Source organism: Mixophyes fleayi, chromosome 1, assembly GCF_038048845.1.
Source record: "Mixophyes fleayi isolate aMixFle1 chromosome 1, aMixFle1.hap1, whole genome shotgun sequence".
Classification (NCBI taxonomy): domain Eukaryota; kingdom Metazoa; phylum Chordata; class Amphibia; order Anura; family Limnodynastidae; genus Mixophyes; species Mixophyes fleayi.
This window is the reverse complement of record NC_134402.1, coordinates 42,925,760-42,940,624: the sequence shown is the minus strand read 5'-3', so window position 1 is coordinate 42,940,624 and position 14,865 is coordinate 42,925,760.

The window sequence follows — 14,865 nt, the reverse complement described above, 5'->3', positions numbered from 1 at the left end:
AGATCGTAACACTCATCAAATATTTTCTTGAAGGTGGACAAGAAGAGGTTGAAGTTATGTAGAATGGGGTCGTCCCTCTCCCATAAGGGGGAAGCCCATGCTAAAGCTTGACCGGACAATAACGAAATCACATAGGCTACTTTCGTTTTTCCGGAGGGGAAGTTCCCAGGTAGAAGCTCGAATTGTATGGAACATTGATTTAAAAATCCTCTGCAATTTTTAGGGTCTCCATCGAACTTAGGTGGGTTAGGTAACCGTAGCTGCGAGGAAGAAGCTGCTGCTGCGGCCTGAGGTACAGGGGCCACTGCCGGCCCAGGTGATCCACCAGCCACTAGGGTGTTCTGGACAACATCCAAGCGAGTGGATAGACTATTGAGGAATTTTAAGAGTTGCTCTTGGTTAGATTCTTGCTTATCCATCCTTCCTACTAAATGCTCCAACAGATCTTTAGCTGTGGTATCCATGGTCAGAGCAAACTATAACAGATTCTGGATACTATATTACTAATCTTGATTAGCGCTGGCTTACCTGAGGTGCGGAGTCTAACGATCTCCCCGGTGTTCACCAAGAACCGCCGCAAGGCGGGGTGGGCTTCGCTGCCAGGAGTCGCTGTTCGCGGTCCCCAGGTTCGCCTCAAGATGTAGTACAGCGGAGTGAAGCGGTGGTAGCGGAGTCAACAAGCAGGTTCGGTACACAGGAATGGAGTCAGGCAGAATCAGAAGGCAACTCGGAGTCAACAAGCCAGGTTCGGTACACGGGTCACAAGAATAGGAGAATGGTCAGCAAGCCGGGTCGGTACACAGGGATTGGAGAGCCAGGGAAGTCAAACAGGCAGAGATCAGCACACAGGAGACACTGGAAACAGGAAGACACTGCAATCCACGAAGAGCAGGAGCCAGGAACAGGTAAGTGTTGCTCTGACACTCAGCGAGTGTCAGAGTGAGGTTTTTATACTGAAGGGGATTCAAAATCACCGCCTCTAGGGTTGTGGTCATGTGACCGCCTCCGGGTGCGGTCACATGGTCCTGAATGCAGAAGTGCGGCTGGACGGAGCGGCGGAGATCAGGTAAGTCCGTGACAGTAAACTGCATTAAGCCAACCAATCAGAATTAGATTTGACTATTCCAATGGACAAAGACGTTATGTTCATGCTCAGCTCATTTCCCCCCTGGATTTGAGCAAAGGTAGACTTCCCTTTGTGGAGAGTCTTAGAACACATATAGCTCTAGGCACAGAGAGCAAGGCTAAAATCAACAATTTGGATTTAAACACAATTTACACGAACCCTGGACTCCCACGTCTGCATGTTTCATCATTGGGACAGTTTCCCTATTATCGCTAACACAGACTCAACGGGACCCCCAGGAGTGCATTCATCCAAAGGAATGTGGTGATCAAGATAACACCATCCTCCTAGCTGGCTGAGACCAGGGGCTAATTTACATATGATTTCTTGTCTGAAAACATTACACAAAACGCTCTCTCAAAAATACCAGTACCACCAATACTTACTGCATTTACAATAATATATCAGGCAAGCTGCATCGATAATAGAAACAAATTCATGCAACAATTTAACTCTTCCCATTTTTGTGTGGGGGAAGGTGGATCCAGCCAAAAGCACACACTTAAAAAATAGTTTTGCATGGAGGTCAACTTTAATTCATGAAGTACAGCTAATATTGCAATCAATGCCAATATTAGCACGCATTCCATTTATATACTTACAATGCTTTGTTGGCACTTCTAATGAATAAATGAAAGCATTAGTTATATGAAAGAGCCACTTCATTCATATCATACTCAACGCTCTGGTCAAGGTTACTTTCTTGTTGGGTTTTAGTAGCTCTAGGAGCTGACTGTGACCTGCTTTTGTCAATCATAATAAAGAATCACTCTTTGGCATATATTTTTTACAATGAGCATTTGTACAGTTCAGGTATGGCGAATAGTTTAGTCATGGAAATACCACAGAGAATAAAAGCTGGATGTAAGTTGATCAGAATTTGTCTTATTCTTTAATAATGGTTATATCAGGGAGAACACACTATAGCAATATACAATGCCAGTAGGAAGGTTGATATCAGTCATTTTATAAATGATAATTGTGGAAGTTACAAATCCATATGTACAAGGCTGCAAAGAGTAAGGTTGGGCTACAAGGTGGCTACTTCTTGGGGAACCACAGAGGCGGGAGTAAAGTTTACTAAGCTTAGTCAACGGGATCAGCTATACCTGAATATCTAATACATAATATCCTAATACATGACATCATTTCCAAAATATTCTGGTGATCCTCTTTTCCGTCGCTTACAAGCATTTATTTTAATTTGTGCATTTGGAAAAGCATATTCTACTCTATTTAACAGATGCAGTTTACAGGCTGCTTGGATAGGCCTTCCAGGGTCTCTCGGAGGCCAATGTGTTTTACCACAGTCCCCCTCTAATTTCATTTGTCAGAACAGCTCTCAGCAGCTGATTAATATCTCCCCACCTAGGATTATAGTATTAGGATATAATATTAATTTACTTTTCCCATTTCTTTTGGTTCCTCTTTGTCAAGACCACTTTATAACTAAGTGTAATTGGTCAGTGGCTAAACAAGTTATTTAGGATTAGCCTTCTCCTGTTAGGAAATTTCCTTAAGAGGTATTTTTGGATTTTACTTGTATAACTACATCATCCAACCTGGTATGTGACATTCACAGGGGTCTGTAATATCCATATCCCAGCAGATGAGAAAGTGAAAGAGGAATGTGGAAACATGGTGAACCCGATTCATCTTCGGACATAAGTTCCGTTGTGTATCTTACGTGACATTGCTCTACGCAAGCTCAGAAATGGATTTTACACCAGTGAACAAAATTGCGTTCAATTAATTTACGAATTCAAATTACACTTCCGACTGTCTACAACTTGACGGATGGGAAGGGGCAGAGGCTTGTAGCCCATGTACAGTAAGGGCGTGCAAAGGTCGAGCACATGCACATTCGCCCGATCCAACCTTTGAGCATCTCGAAGGTACATTTTTTAGCCATTTCATTTGTACCAGCTACAGGGCAGGTGGAAGTGCTGACTGATAGTGATTACTGGCACGTATGCATGCCAGAACATGGGTTTGTAAGTAAGAGAAACTATACAAATTCATTTTATGTACATTTTATTGTTCTGCTTTTCCACTCTTCTTCTCCATCTACATTGTTTACATTGGTTACACTGCTTTGCCACCGCCCTTCTGTTTCACTCCGTCTGGTTCTGTGTAACTCACCTCCCATCTTTCCCCGCTCCGTTAGTCCTCATTTAACTTTACTCGAGTACTCTCCTCCAGCCTCCATTGCCTCTTCACTCTCACTGCTGCCCCACATCTCTCACTATGCCGCCCTGCACCTTTCCCATTCCCATCCTCTCCCCGAGTCACCCTTACCGGTCCTTCTCTCATGGTCCCATCTCTTCCCCGTGCTCCAATAACCTCTCCCCCACTTCCCCCCCACTGGCACAACTCTCACCCCCCCCCCTCGCTTCATCAACCCCGACAATCTTATCCGCATCTCTTCCTCCCCTTCTCATGTGCCCTCTGGAACTCTAGGTCCATCCGTAACAAACTGACCTCCATCCATGACCTCTTCATCTCTAACTCTCTCAACCTTCTTGCCATCACTGAAACCTGGCTCCCTCCTTATGATACCACCTCACCCACTGTCCTCTCCTATGGGGGTCTCTCCTTCACCCACTCCACCAGACCGGATGAGCGTCCAGGAGGTGGAGTGGGCCTCCTCCTATCCCCCTGCTGCACTTACCGGGTCATTCCCACCGTACCTTCCCTCTCTTTCTCCTCCTTTGAAATTTACTCCATCCGTCTCTTCTCTCCCATCCACCTCCGTGTCTCCATCATCTATCGTCCCCCTGGCCCTACCTCCCTTTTCCTGGATAACTTCGCTGCCTGGCTCCCCCACTACCTTTCCTCTGACCTTCCTTCCATCATACTTGGTGACTTCAACATCCCTATTGATAACTGCTCTGACCCTGCCACCATCAAACTTCTTACCCTCTCCACCTCCTTTGGCCTCACCCAATGGACCTCCTCCCCCACCCACTGTCTTGGCCACTCCCTCGACCTAGTCTTCTCTCACCTCTGCGATCTCTCTGATTTCTCAAACTCTCCCTTCCCACTCTCGGACCACCACCTCCTCTCCTTTACTCTGTCCTCCTCCCCGCTCCACCCCGCCGAAAGTCACCCTCACCAGACGCAACCTTGAGGCGATTGACCTTACCTCTTTCTCTTCCTCTCTTGATTCTCTCCTCTCTCCCCTTCCTTCCCTGGCCTGCCCAGACCAAGCGTCCTCTCTCTACAACCATTCACTCACTACTGCCCTGGATGCTGTCGCCCCCGCCTCGCCTATCCGCCGCCGCCTTATTCCTCAACCTTGGCACTCCAAACTCACTCGCTTCCTCCAAAAGTGCTCCCGCACTGCCGAACGCCTCTGGAGGAAATCTCGCTCCCTTGCTGACTTCCTTCACTTCAAATTCCTCCTCTCCTCTTTCTGCTCTGCCCTCTCCCTTGCTAAACAAACCTTCTTTAAATCCCTCATTACTTCTCAGTCCTCTAATCCCCGCCGCCTCTTCGCAACCTTCAACTCACTCCTTTCTCCCCCCCCTCCTCCTGTCCCACTTTCCCTCTCCGCCGCTGACTTCGCCACTTTTTTCTCTTCCAAAATTGAGGCCATCAGACTTAACATCTCTTCTTCCACCCCCTCTCCCCCTGCCCTTATTGCTCCACCCCCATCCAACACGCAACTCTGGTGCTCCTTTCACCCCACATCTGGCAATGAAGTTCGCTCCCTTACTCTTTCCTCTCCACCCTCCACCTGTCCGCTTGATCCCATCCCCTCTAACCTCCTTCGCTCTCTCCCTCCCACTGCCTGCTCCTACCTTGCACACCTATTTAACCTATCACTCGCCTCAGGTGTTGTACCCTCCTCATTCAAACATGCTCTCATCTCTCCTATCCTCAAAAAACCCAATCTTGACCCCACCTCCCTCGCCAACTATCGCCCCATCTCACTTCTCCCCTATGCCTCCAAATTACTTTAGCGGATAGTCTGCTGTCGTCTCACCAATTACCTCTTAGACAATTCCCTCCTCGACCCTCTCCAATCTGGCTACCGCCCCCTCCACTCTACTGAAACCGCCCTGGCCAAAGTTACCAATGACCTCCTCTCAGCCAAATCCAGGGGTCACTTCTCCATACTCATCCTCCTCGACCTCTCTGCGGCCTTTGACTCCGTGGATCACCCCCTCCTTCTGCAAACTCTTCTCTCTCTCGGCCTCTCTGGTTCTGTCCACGCCTGGTTCTGCTCGTACCTCGCCAACCGCACCTTCTCTGTCTCCACATCTGGCTCTGCCTCCACCCCCTCCCCTCTCCCGGTTGGAGTCCCCCAGGGCTCTGTTCTCGGCACCCTACTATTCTCGCTCTACACTTCCTCCCTCGGGACTCTCATCTCCTCCTACGGTCTTGAGTATCACCTCTATGCTGATGACATTCAGGTCTACGTATCTTCTCCTGATCTCTCTCCCACTCTCCTCTCTCGTGTATCTGACTGCCTTTCTGCCATCTCCTCCTAGATGTCCTTGCGCTTTCTCAAAATTAATATCTCGAAAACTAAACTAATTGTCTTCCCTCCCCCCAGGAAGTGTAGAGCTCCCCTCTCACCACAACCTCTCTATCGTGGTTAATAATACAACCATCTCCTCTGTCACCCAGCTCCATTGCCTGGGTGTCACCCTTGACTCCTCTCTCTCCTTCGTCCCCCACAACCAATCTCTAGCCCAAACCTGCCGCTTCCAGCTGCGTAACATCGCCCGCTTCTGGCCCTTCCTCTCACAAGATGCCACCAAAACCATCATCCACGCTCTCATCATCTCCCGTCTCGACTACTGCAACCTTCTCCTTACTGGCCTCCCCCTCTCCTACCTCGCCCCCCTTCGTTCTGTTCTCAATGTGGCTGCCCGACTCATCTTTCTCTCACGCCGCTCCTCCTCCGCCTCCCCTCTCTGTCTTGCCTTACACTGGCTCCCCTTCCCCTACAGGATCCTTTTCAAACTCCTCACCACCACTTACAAAGCTCTCTCCCAGTCTACTGCCCCCTATATCTCTAACCTCCTCACCATTCACACCCCTGCCCGCTCCCTGCGCTCGGCCAATGACCGTCGCCTCTCCTCTACTCTGATCACCTCTTCCCACTCCAGAATCCAAGACTTCTCCCGAGCTGCTCCCCTCCACTGGAACGACCTCCCTCGTTCCATCCGTCTCTCACCCGGTCTGTTCTCCTTCAAACGGGCACTTAAAACTCATCTGTTCCTCAAAGCCTACCAACCATCCACTTAACCCTTACCTTGTTGCTCCTTCGCTAACCTCCTTCTCTCGTTCTCCCCTCTCTCCACCAGCCCCGCCTTTCTCTCCCTTACTTTAATGGCTTCTTCTTGTGCCTGTTTGTCCACCCTCCCTTAGGATGTGAGCTCGTATGAGCAGAGCCCCTCTCCCCTCTTGTCTCCATACCTGTTCTTCTGCTCCATCTTTGCCCATATGTCTGCCCGGAGTTCTGAAGTCTTGGTACTTTGTGTTTATTGCTCTGTACTATATCACCCTGTATGGTCTCCTGTTTGTATTATGTACGGCGCTGCGGAAACCTTGTGGCGCCTAACAAATAAATGATAATAATAATAATAATAATAATAAGTACACATTAAAAACATCTTGATTTTTAGTAAGTGGTAGTTGCTGTTGGATAAGGTAGGTGTAGTTGCAGGTAAGGCTTGTATTTGTTGTGTTGGTTGTGATATACTCCTACAACTCCTGAACCTGTATTATAAGACAGAAGGTGTGGCTAAAATAGGTGTAGAAGGGCCTCTTTAATAGATCAAGCGTTGGACTAATGGGTTCATTTATCAATTATTTGACATATATTTCCGTATGATTAAGGCAAATATAAGTAGCGGTGCCATTTACTAATAAGTTGACACAAGAGATAGCAATCATCTGCTACGTTAAGCAAGCTAGTGCTGAAAAACACTGTCCCCATAGAGTAATTTCTAAAGCATTCAAAAGCTTAATTTTTCGGAGATTGTAGTCTATAGCTAACGGGGTCTAAAGATGGCATTAGCATCTGAATTCCGAAGGCCACTACCGCAGTGCATTGGATTGAGAAATAAGAGCTGCTCCTTTAAAGGCACAAAATGTGAATCTTAATAAATAGACTCCTAAGTGTTTGTTCTTTTACACTGGGTATGAGGGTTACGGAAGGTGGTGGTGAAGGTTCGCTGTACATGGTAGCAAGAGCTTTGTAATGAGTTTGCTGTTCTGACCACTCACACTGGCATCTAACTGATGCCCCAGAACGCCTTGCTCATGGTCCTACATTATTGAGCAACAAATTTAAACTTGCTCAGCAGGGAAGTGATCATAGATCAGTTCCTCTCTGATCGAACGGGCACAGGCTATGTGGTGGCATGTTGGCACTCAGAAGGGAACTGATGTATGATCAAGGAATGATATTAAAAATACAATTAAGGTGGTCACATTGCTAATTACAGTTTAAAAATAGGAACTCCCTCTAGTCTGTGTAGAGCTGCAAGTGCTGCGATCCGGATAGCCTGAATGCCGCACCTGAGACATGACACTTGAGCATATCTAGTGCCTAGATAGACCCAGGGCCGTCTTTCCCATAGGGCACACTGGGCAGGTGCCCGGGGGCCCTGCAGCCCAGGGGGTCCCGTTGGAGGAAGCAAAAAAAAAAAAAACCTGGAAAAAGAAAAGAAGAAAATACTTACCGTGCTGTCAGCTGGCGATCCGGCTCCCTCCCTGGTCTCCTCCTCCGTCGCGCTCGCAGTGCATGTCGGGCGTGATGTCATCACGCCCGCCCGACATCCATTGCGGAGCGCGACGGAGGAGGAGACCATGGAGGGAGCCGGATCGCCAGCTGACAGCACGGTAAGTATTTTCTTCTTTTCTTTTTCCAGTTTTTTTTTTTTTTTGCTTCCTCCGACGGGCCCATATATATATATAATCATTTTTTTTTATTTTTTTTTTATATATATATAGGGACCCCGGTGCACTGCTGTGCCCGGGGGCCCAAGATGGTCTTAAGAGGGCCCTGGATAGACCTAGAAATTACCTTGGGCAGAGCCATGATACGACCACTGTGCGGATGGAGCAAGATACAACACGTGGTGTTACTTACACAATCTCCCTGAAATTATTTAACAAACAGTAGACAACTGTGAACTGTACTGGTTCACCCCTACTATGTCTATTCTACAGTCCATGCCAAACACCTTTGATCATCAACAACTTGCTTTATTCTTAACAAGGTGGTTCCATAAGAGAGAGAGAGAGAGAGAGAGAGACTTACTGTCTTACAGCAATATGCAATACCAGTAAATGGTTGTTCTCTCTCCTTGCTGTACAGTATACATACAGTATATAAGTAAAATCACAAGATAATATTTTGACAACAAAGCAGCATTTGAAGAGAAACATCTTACAGGACTCAAAACTACTAGATAAGCATTTTCTAAAACATCTTACACAACAAAAAATAGCACTTAACTGTTAAGCTGGGAAAACACTACAGGTTTTTTACTAAAGTATCGGGCCAATCACACGATAATTGACCATTGGGTCTGATATCGCAATAGTATATGCTCCAATGATTATGTTTTATCATACCAAAGTGTCATGAACAGAGGATCGGATGGGTCACTTGCTGGTATTAATGCAACTGAACAAGGAGGCGCTGAGTTTAACGCACCGCTGCAAGGGAGTATGGACTTGGCTGCAAAGGGTGCAGAAGATCAGGAGACAAACCAGGTATGGAGCAAAAATACACTGGAGCAAGGTATCAGAATACAGGTGAAGGGAGAAGGCAGGGAGAACGCTGACCCTAGGGCTTGACCTAATACTCTGGCACCCTAGTGGTGCCAGAGCCCTCTATTTATAGTATAGAGAGAAGCCTGATTGGCCAGGGGTGAATTTGGACAGTCAGTGTCGTACCTAGGAAGCAAAAAAGCGGCCTGTTGCTTAGCATACGGAATGCAGCGCCTGCTAGGCAAGCGCCCACTATGTGCCGGGCCAAAAGGAAAAGCAGCCCTGTTGCGCCCGGCAGGCAGCCATCTCCAGCACACGAAGGATGTGCGGGGATGGCGCTTGATACAAAACACACTGTATTGTTTGATTTCAGTTTATAAACTTCAGAAAAATCACTATAAATGATGGAACGATGTGGTGCCAATTCTGAAGTGTTTATGTACCCACGATCGTCTGTTCAAGAATACAGCCGATAGTTCCTCCAACAGCATTGCCTTTGTGGGCCTGTATGTTTAAATCTATGATGTTGTCTAAACATAAAGCACATAGAAATTGTAAATTTTTTTTAGATTGAATCAATAATAATCTTTATGTGTTCCTATATGCAAGTGTACACAACATAAAGTGTTAACACATGTGCAAAAATATATTCTCAATAAAGTCACACAGGTCTCAGGTATGATTAGACCCACAGCTTGCAGTGAAATAGCTGTGCTGTACTTGAGATCAGCCAATGGAGATGTCCTTCCAGTGGCCAAAAATCTGAGGGTAGCAACCAGTCTCTACTCTGCAGATAATGGTCTCCTTAAATGGATGTCCTCCTTTTGGATGAGTGGGATGACGAGTTGGAACAGTTGCTGGAATGTGACATTATTCATCCGTCGGAAGAAGTCATAAATATTCTTCTCCCGTATCTCCTTTAGTAGCGGCATATGTGAAATGGTGTCTCTCCTGAGCAACCAGTCCTTGGTCCAACAAGTCCGATTCTTACTTCTTCTATACATATGGTTCAGTGTTTGCAGCGTCACTGCCATGGCAAAAAGCAACAAAACACAAGATTTTCGATTATTTGAGTAGCTCTTTATATTACAATAAACCGTAACAAGTGTACAGTTGTGAACGGAGTTGACAAAAGTACACGATACAGAATGGCGATGATTGTATTTCCTGTTCCTGGATGTTTGCTTGTGGGTGTTGTGTGCGCTGATGTGCAGCCCTTTATTTAAATGATGTTTGCATATTGCTGTAGAGTGTGGATGGATTCACAATACTTTGAGCCGTTCGTTATGACAGACGAAAATTACAGGTAAATCCTTTAAGTGTGTGCGCATGAATCGCCCTGCTGATCGGGACTTTCAGAAGTTAAAAATATTGCATTGGGAGAAATTTTCCGTAGTGTGTACGCAGCTTAAGTCATGTCTGTTAATTTCCATCCATTTTGTATTCTATTACTTAAGCGATATCCCCATATCATAGGCCTAGAAAAATGAATTGTACAGTGTTTTATCACAGGTGTTGCCAAGCCTGGACAAAGTGATATCTCAAATATTTGAACGATGTGTGGCACTCCTAAAGATGATTCCTAAAGCTGCACTACTACATACAGAAAAGATTTAACTATCTTAACCTTCCCCCAACCCAGCGCCAATACGTAGCTCCATTTTCCCCAGACCTTCTCCATTCCTCTAATTGACCTGGATGTAAGCTGGGGGTGGGTCAAGTGTTTGTAAGAGGGATTGGACCTCCTGCTCACAGTCCCCATCTGCTATTTTAAGTTGGTGAACTAAATTGATTTGCTAGTTCAGATGCGGCAGAGCCCAATGAAAACAGGGCTGCACATATCAGCCCCCGTGTCTCTGGCTAAGGGAAGGGGCACATATCTGTTAGTATCAGGCGCCCCACACCCCTGATGTCCTAGCTTCAGACTGTCTCAACCCTTCATGTCCTATGTTCAACCTGTCTCAGCCCCTCATGTCCTAGGTTCAGACTGTCTCAGCCCCTCATATCCTAGGTTCAGACTGTCTCAACCCCTCATGTCCTAGGTTCAGACTGTCTCAACCGCTCATGTCCTAGGTTCAGACTGTCTCAACCGTTCATGTCCTAGGTTCAGACTGTCTCAACCGCTCATGTCCTAGGTTCAGACTGTGGAGGTCAAAATAATTGGATGAAGTTGTTTTAAATTAATAAACATTGATTTAATTGGCTTTATGTGAAAATATGTGAATAGCACGCTACAGCGTGGAAGGGCTTTTTACTTAATAACACTAGCGAACACTTCTAAATACATTTACACTCACACATACATTTGTAAATAGTTCACCTTAATAAATTTCCAGCACATAGTCTTTTATATTCAAATGTAATAGATTTAATAGTTTAATATAATAATGTTAAAACCCCTTTATTGACATCTAAGGTTCAGGATATAGGAAATGTATCATATTTAGTGTCATATTAATCCACTTTTCACCATCAGACATCCGCTACAATCAGCTAAGCGATTGCACATTGCGTATGCTAGTTATGAATGATAAAGGATTAATGCTCAAAATGACATTGTGTTTGGAATGCTAATAGGCTGGTTTGAACCAGTATTTTGGTGGGCTAATGAAGGAAGACACATAGGCAACAGTTGGAGAGTTGCCCCCACCCTTGGAGAGCATCGTTTGAACTGGCCTATGACCTGCATTATACTAGACTGTAGTGGTGGACGCGGGTGGTAGAATACGTTCACAGCCAACACATCTCTAGCGGGAGTTTTAGCATTGTGCAGCATTGAGAAATCCGTTTCCAAATGGGTGCTAAACCAATTCATGAGATTAAAATAAAACATATAAAATATTTAGTATTTATATATCAAAAATAAGTTGAAAACTAGTGAAGTGTGAAAAGTGAGAATAGTGAAGAAAGACAATATTTTAATAACTAAAAATAAATGTGTACAAAACCTAAATTCATAAAAGGTGTAGTAGTATACTATGCAATGCAGCCAAAATAAATGTAACCACGTACAAAAATAAGGAACAAGGGGGGTGGGGGGGGGGTGTTGAGGGGGAGGAAATGAATGTGCATGGTGAAAAAAATTCACCATAAGATGAAAATAAGCTAAATTTTCATCCCAAAAAATTGGAGTTCTCTCAATCGGAAAATGATTGACTTGAGATGCTGGATCTCTTCAAATAGCACAAGTTTTATAGAAATGCTGAAAAATTAATGTCTTCATTTAAGCCAATTGGAAACAAGGCATTTAAAAGGAAGATATATTTACTCTCTTTTTCAGCATTTCTTGAATAAGATTACCACCACGATTCCCTAGATTAATTCTCATAATTCCAAAGACCTTTACCCCTGTAGGGTCTGCATCATGTGTCTTTAAAAATGTCTAGCCACAGAGGTTAGAGTTTTTACATTTTCTTTATCCCTCTTGGCTCTTCTAATATTACCAATATGTTCCAGGATTCTTCTTTATAAAGGCCTGGTTGTTATTTTTACATAGTGTTTATTGCAGGAGCAAGTAAGACAATATATAACTTGAGTGGTGTTACAGGTGATATAATCCACAATTTTCTTCCTATGGCCATATTTGTCTTCAAAATTGTGGTGATCTTCATGTATACACAGAATTTGCAGTGCCCACATTTAAAAGATCCTTGTTTTTTTTAAGGATTCTTTAATTTCAAAGTCAGATGACTATAGATTAAAATATCTCTTAGATTTCTGGTTCTTCAACAACTCATTGAGATATGGCTACCTAAAATTTCTTTGGGTTCAGTATCTGACTGTAGAATATGCTAGTTCCGTTGCATTATATTTCGGATTTGGTGCCACTGCTGGCAATAAGTGCCTACAAATCTTTCTCTTCTCTTTCCTTTCTTTCTGTGAATAGAGAAGAGTATCCCTATTTCTATGTTTAGCCTTCTTATATGCATTTTTAATAAGGGCATGGCTATAACCTCATTCCTCTAGTCTCTGCAAAAGATCCCCAGCTCTCTTCTCGAAGGTTAGATCATCCGAGCAAGTTCTATGAATTCTAAGAAATTCGCCCTTAGGTAAGGCTTTAATTGTAGAATTGAAATGGAAGCTCTGACTATGAAGCAGACTGTTAGTTTGTGTCTCTTTATAGTACAGGTCTGCTCTTATCTTTTTGTCTGGTGTAATGGAAATAGACAAATTGAGAAAGTTAACCAAATTCTTACAAAATTCGTAAGTCAACCTAAGGTTAAAAGTATAATCATTTAGGAGAGAAATGATCTCAAGTAAGGCCGCTGGTCCATCCCATAGAATGAAAATCCATATACCGGTTCCATAGTGTCACACATTTCGTGAATTTGAAATTTTCGTCCTTTAAAACCCAAAGGTCCTGCCACCAGCCCAGGTATAAATTGGCATATGTAGGGGCACAAGTGTGCCCATCGCCGTTTCTCTCATTTGCATATAAAATTAATCATTGAAGACTAAATAATTGTTAAGAACAAAATCCAATAATTCGATGATAAAGTTGTTCATATCATTGTCATGTTTTGCCTTCAAAAAGTATCTTACCGCCTCTACACCAGTATTATACTGTATACTGGTGTAGAGTGGTTCCACATCACAGGTCACTAACAGATTTTCCGCATTGACCGTTATATCTTCCAATTTTCTTAATACATCTGCAGTATTCTGGACTTAAGACGGAAGTGCCGTGACATGATGTCTCAGATATTTATCAATAAATATGCTAGCCTTCTCCGTGAGATTCCCTATCAAAGAAAGGATTGGTCTACCTGGTGGGTTACTTATATTTTTATGTACCTTGGGTAACAAATAGAAAGTAGAAATCCTAGGGTTATCAACCCAAAGGACTTCTCTTTCACCCCAAGTATCGTACCCGCATTGTACGCCTTCTCAATAAGTTTTTGATATATACTCACAAGAGTCTTGGTTGGATTAAAAATAAGTTTTTTTTATAGCACCTACTATCATTCAGCTGTATCATTGCTTCATTCAGGTACAGAGTCTTATCCCACAGTACTACATTGCCAACTTTATCTGATGGTTTCAGGAGCAGCCAGGTCAGTGATAACTTCTCCTTTAAGTCTACAGGTTACTAACAAAACTGTTCCAGCTATGGGAGTAACGGGCAGAGTGCTACATTACCATTTCACTAAGCCTGCAGAGGTTACTATCGGGCCCCTGCACACCAAGCATTCCTTTCTCTTGGCTGAAGGGGCTCCTACTAACCTACTGGGCAGGAATTTATTGTGTAATATGGAATGTGTTATTTACTGCACCCCTGATGGTGTATTTCTGGATAAACCAGAGAAGGTTGCACATGAGGTACAGGACTGTCACGGTTGGCTTACAGGAAATTGATCCCTAGGCTCTGCTGAACATGGCTAAGCCCACCCACGGGCGCAGAGTCTAACAGGCAGGTGGTTTTCACCAGGAACCCCCGCAAGGAGGTATGGTCTTAGCTGCACCAAGTCTGCAGGTCGCGGTCCTGTGAGTGAGTGTACCGCAGAACGATGTGGGGGAGCCAGGTGAAGGGGATGGAGATGATGGAGTCCACAGATGAGTGGTATAAATACAGGCACAACAATAATATAGGCTGATGTTCAGCAGCCAATGAGTCACTGGGAGAATAGGTGCTCTGTGGTATACAACGAGAGGACAGAGGCTGTCACTATGAAGTACTCTGGAGATGGTAATGGAAGTACTGGAGCAGCAATAGTTCAACACAGCCAGAGGCTGAAGGCTGACTGGAGTAGTGGAGGTAACAGCTGATGAGTCCCAGATGAAATAGCAGCTCTGAACAGTAGTGATGAGAGAACTGGAGCTGTCACAATAGAGTACACTGGAGATGGTAATAGAGGTACTGGAACAGTGATAGTTCAACACGGCTGCAGGCTCAGAGCAAACTGGAGTTGTGGAGGCAACCCATGGTAACAGCTGATAAATCACAGATGTAGTAGCGGCTCTGAGCGGTAGCGATGAGAGAATTGAAGCTGTCACAATGATGT